We start from the raw sequence: 5,412 nt of genomic DNA, 5'->3' as shown, positions 1-5,412 counted from the left end.
TTCTTCTGCTAATACCACACAGTCTTGATTACTGTAGCTTTACAGTAGGTCTTGACGTTGGACACTGCCAGTCCTCAAACTTTGTTCTTCTCCCTTAATAGTGTATTGGCTATGGGGTCTTTTGCCTGTACATATAAATGTTAGAATCAGCTTGCCAATATCTGCACAAAAACTTGCTGGAACTTTGATCGGGATTGCATTCAATCTATAGAGACAGCTGGGGAAAACCGACATGCTGACGTTGTGAATTCCGTTTCATCAACATGGACTATCTCCCCATTTATTTAGTTCTTTGATTACCTTTCATCAGTTTTATAGTTTTTCTCATGCAGATCTTACACATGAACTTTGTTAAGTGTATACCTAAGTATTTCATTTTGGGGTTCTAATGTAACTGATATTATGTTTTTTTATTTCAAACTCCACTTGTTCATTGCTGGTATAGAGGTAAGTGATTGACTTTTGTATACTGACCTTGTATCCTGTAATCTTGTTATAATTGCTTATTAAATCCAGAATTTTTTGGCAACTATTTCAGATTTGCTACATAGGCAATCATGTAATCTGCAAACAAAGAAAGCTTCATTTCTTTCTTACCAATCTTTATACCTTCCTTCCTTCGTTTCTTTCTCTTTCTTTCTTTTCTTTCTCTCTTTCTTTATCAAAATTTAAAACTCTCACTCATCAAAAGCAAGTTAAAAAGACATCTATAGACTGGGGAAAATATTCACAGTAGATATATCTTTCTTTTTAAGTTTATTTATTCTGATGGGGGTAGGGGCAGAGAGAGAAAGAGAGAATCCTAAGCAGGTTCTGCGCTGCCAGCTGCCAGTGCAGAGCCCGACACAGGGCTCAACACCATGAACCGTGGGATCATGACCTGAGCTGAAATTAAGAGTTGGCCACTTAAATGACCGAGGCCACCCAGACACCCCAACAGTAGATCTAATAAAAAACTCGTATCCAGAATATACAAAGAACAATGCCAAATCAATAGGTAAAACCAAAAGAACTCTGTTAAAATTGTCAAAAGACTTGAACTATGTTTAACTGTGTTAAAGAAGAAATCCAAACGGCTAAGAAGCATGTGAAATGTTCACAACTTCTTTAGCAGTGAGGAAGATGCAAATTAAACCACAGTAGGGTACCATTTCACACCCAAAACCAAGGGATTGATAATAAGAACTGTTGGCCAAAATGTGGTCCAGCTGGAACTGTCATACCTGCTGCATGAAATGTTAAACTCTCTTTGGAAAACTGATCGGCATTTTCTAATGAAGTCAAGCGTTCAAGTGCTGTGATCCGGCAACTGCAGTCCCAGAATGTACCCGAGAAAGGTGAGGGTGCATGTCCATCAGGAGGCATCTTATGCGACGCTCACAGGAGCAGTGTGGGTGATGGCCCCGGTGGCACCTGCTGGGCGCCCCTGCGGTAGAAAGGAAAGGAAAGCTGTGATGGAGTCACACTTGGCAGGAAGGTCTGTGGCCACAGGCGAGAGTTGGGTCCAATCCTTCACGCTGCTTTGATCAAAAGTCAGCTGACACAAATGACTGCATCTTGTATGAGTCCATTATTATAAAGTACCAAGCGAGCAAATGAACCCAGGTCGCCTGTGGTTACTTGTGGGCAAGAGGACACGGGGGGTGGGGGGACAGAAGGGGGGCTCTGGGTGCTGATAAGGTTGTGCTTCCTGATCTGGGTGTAGGTTCAGTGAAAATTCATTAAGCTGTGAACTCCTGGTCTTTTCACCCTTTATGTACGTATGTGATACTACAATAAAAAGGTTTTCAAAATGCCATTTAGCAAGAGATCAAAAAATGTGAACTACCTAGGAATAAATCTAACGAAAAAAATACATAAGACTTCTTCACACGAGTCGACAAAAAGTAAAGAAGAATTAAGTAAAGGGAAGGGTCTGCTCTGCTCACGGTTTGGCAGAGACAGTATCATAGGTTTGCCAGTACGTGCACATGGGATTTGATTCTCAGTCTCGTTAACTGTCAGGGAAACGCCAATGAAGGCCAGCCACAGACAGAAATCAGTGTATTCTCACTTGATGTGCAAATCTTATGAAGTCTGACGAGAGCAAGTATTGGAAAGTCTGTGGACCAGCAAGTAGGGTGTAAATTGATGCCATCACTTTTGAGGATAATTTGGCGTTATTTTCTTAGGTGAAGCGTCTCCACACGCTACTGCCCAGCCATGCCACTTCCCAGTGTGTCCCGGGGGGCATGCTCAGCACCAGTGTTTACACTGACAGCCAAACACGGTTCAAATGTCCAGCGTCAGGAGTCCCAATAAACAGTGAGGCGTACCCCACCACAGAGTAAGAAACACCTGTGAAAATGAGTGAAGTCGAGCGTCCCTCACGCACACACATGACACCGTATGCTGCTCACGCAGTTTAGAACAAGAAAAGACTAAAAGCACACGTGTACATAGGATGTATGGGAGGAAACAAAAGGGAAAGGGTAAAGAGGGCGGTAAGCACCAACCATGGGGGAGCAGCTACTTGGGGAGATGTCTGTCCTCGATGGGGTGAGGTCACACTAGTAATTATGTTCCGTGGACAAATGGAACGAGTCAAGCAGAGCTCAGCGCGGCTGCTGCAGAGACAAAGGTCGTGACTAACCTGGGCTCTCACCTGAGGGCCAACGCCCAAGAGATCTCTGCTACTTTAACCCGACCTCCGCCCGCTCGGCCCTGCACACTCTGGCCTCTGGGACCATTTCAGCCTAAGTTGGCCCTGCTCTCTTCCTCGGTCCCCATCCTTCCGTCAGACCAGAGACTCGAAGGAGACCTTGGGACTGTTTCCCTTCTTACTTTATATGGTTTTATTAAGCAGTGACTCCCTTAATAACGGTCTCCCTTTTTTGGTATTTTCTATATTTCCATATAAACATATAAAACAAAATCTTAGTTTTAAAAATCCAGAAAACGTCTCCTAGTACGAAGGCTGGAAACTGACGGTTGGCCCTATCCAAGATTAAGAAGGAAAAACAAAACAAAAAGCAAAGAACGTTGCCAACGTTCAAAACCCACAGGCCTGCATCCAGAGCTTGCTTGCAGGAATCCGAGGCTCTGACCTCAGAGGGGTAGCAGCCCCCAGGCCCACCTGCTGCCCAGCCGCTGCTGCCCCGCGTGGGTGTGAGACTCCTCTCTGCCGACACTGCCTGCCTCCAGCGTGTGATCCGTTCCTCTTTGGTGTCCTTACAGGAGGGAAGACTCCCCACAGCGGCGGCGAACTGTCCCCTCTAACGAGCTCCTTTGGCTGATGAGGAATCTGCAGTGGAGAAAGGAAATGCCCTCTGCAGGCCAGCCCCGGGCTGCGCCGTGGAGCAGCCCAGAACCTGGGGGCCTGTGTGGGTGTCACGGGGGCTGTTGGCTCAAAGAGCTGAGACCTGTCCTGCTGGGGACGCAGGAAGAGAAGGCCACAATGGAGCCAAACTGGAAACCAGTGGAGAGCAGACCCGTTTCGGGGGCCACTCCAGCTGGTGCTGAGAGATGCTGTGCTGGGGAGTGGAGCTGGGGCACCAGGTCAAGGTCAGGTGGGGCTGGGGGGAGGGGTGGTACCTCCCATAACCAAGCAGAGCCCAGTGTTCTCTCCCTTTCTCCGATTTGCAATGGTCCAGGCGGCAACAACAACGTGAATGCTAACCCACCTAACCCCCAGCAGGACAGTAAGGATGCAAAACGGTTTCTCAGGGAACCTCTAACTCATCTGCCCTGTGTCACTCTGTCCACATCGCAGCTGGTAGATTATGCCACTAGAGTCCCTGGACCCAGCAGGGCTGGTGAGTGGGGGTGCCCCCCCCAACCAGGCCTGCTGACAATGGTCTTGGAGCCCCAGGCTGTGAGCAGGAGGCCCCTCTCTCTTGTCAGCAACTGTCCCTTCAGACCTGGCTACAGACCCAGACCCAACTGGTGTTTCCACCCTCCCACACGTGACTGATGGTGGCTGTTTCTGTGGCAGGTAAGAGATCGTGACGTGTGTTGGAGAGGGCCGAGAGCCCTGACCTCAATTCTAGACCAACCTGAACCCTGACCAGGGACCAGAATTCGAGCAGCAGGTATCTGAACCCTGCACAGCAGCCTACACTAGCACATTGGCTAAAGGAGGAGCAAATGTCCAACATCACTGAAGCTGAGGTGGAAACGTGATGGTCCAGAGTGTTGCTATTTCGTAATAGCTTTTCTCTCTCCCCTTGCTCCTCCTCCCTCTTCTTTTTAACTCTCACATTTTATCACAAACCTTGTGGAACAAAATGAAAATTCCTTGCCTGGCATGGGCCTAGAGCAGAGATCACTGAAGTTCCTTTAGAGAACTCCCAGGGATTTCCAAAAGTGCTCTGAGCATTAAGCCACTGAGGGAAATAGAGGTGCCTTTTTAAATCCACAAATACAATAATAAAGTAAGATGCTATTAGTCATGTGTTCTCACTAGAAGAGAACCGTGGGAGTCTCCGCCTGCGCTGAGCGAGCGCTGGGCTTGTTTCCTGCCTCCCACACCCACTCTGGTGAAGCCACATGCCGCGTTCGCTTCTAACCAGTGTTTAATGATTTTCATTTTTAATTCCAAGAGGTTTAATTCACGCCGCAAGGGACAGTCTATATACAGCAGGAATCACAACTTTACACCGGAGGCGCAAGCCGGCCTCCTGCTCCTGCGGCCCCGCCCACCTGCCCGCCCCACCCCTGCGGCCTCAGGCCTCCGAGCGGATCGACGGAGACCCAGCTACACCCCACTACAGTCCAGGACCCGGCCTCCTAGACGCCCCGCCCCCCCCCCCCCCCCCGGCTCTGCCGCTGACCACCAGCCGCAACACGGCCCACTCTAAAACGAGGAACGTGAGAATCTCTAATGCGAGTTCCTGGGCGCAGTGCTGGCTGTCCGAGCCCAAGCCAGCCCCGGATCAACCGCGAGCGTGCTGTGCGCGCGGTGAGTGGTGCGCAGGGGCCCAGAGGTCAGCGGCTGGGCGTACGTACGCAGGCCGCGTGCTGGCAGGCCGCCGTCTGCCGTCCACCTGTCACCCATCCCAGTCCATCCGCGGGCGCGCACCGTCCTCTGTCCACCTCTGACCTTCTACTCACGTTCATCGTCTCCCTGCTCATTTGTCCGCCACCGCCCATGTACCTACCTCCCCGCGCACACACTTCGACCCGCAGAAACGCACAACTTTGGGCTCTGTCACTGGGTCTAACTTTTCCTAAACCGCCTGCCTGGGGTGGTAGGGGGGGAAGGCGGCAGAAGCATAGGGGCGTCCTGGCCAAGTGGGGGGACCCGGTGAACCAGCGCGCCGACCGCGCTCACCGTCCGCCCGCCTGCGCTCACCTGCGGGTCGGCTGCCACGGGCTCTGGTCTGGGGGGGCCTGGCGCGCGGAGCGGCCCCAAGGAGGCCCGGCCCACCGGCC

At 50.8% G+C, this 5,412-nt stretch overlaps 1 long non-coding RNA gene across 1 annotated transcript; it reads right to left on the bottom strand.

The window, feature by feature from the left end:
- Window positions 1–875: 875 nt before the first annotated feature.
- LOC115513237 lies at window positions 876–5,412 on the bottom strand. The gene is made up of 3 exons (XR_003968643.1): window positions 5,333–5,412; window positions 3,116–3,283; window positions 876–1,426 (listed from the first exon to the last, which is right to left on the bottom strand). It is a non-coding gene; the product is annotated as an uncharacterized LOC115513237 (long non-coding RNA).

This window comes from Lynx canadensis, chromosome A1 (genome assembly GCF_007474595.2).
Source record: "Lynx canadensis isolate LIC74 chromosome A1, mLynCan4.pri.v2, whole genome shotgun sequence".
In the NCBI taxonomy this organism is placed as follows: domain Eukaryota; kingdom Metazoa; phylum Chordata; class Mammalia; order Carnivora; family Felidae; genus Lynx; species Lynx canadensis.
The sequence above is the reverse complement of the archived record's forward strand: the minus strand, read 5'-3'. Positions and strand labels throughout refer to the sequence as shown.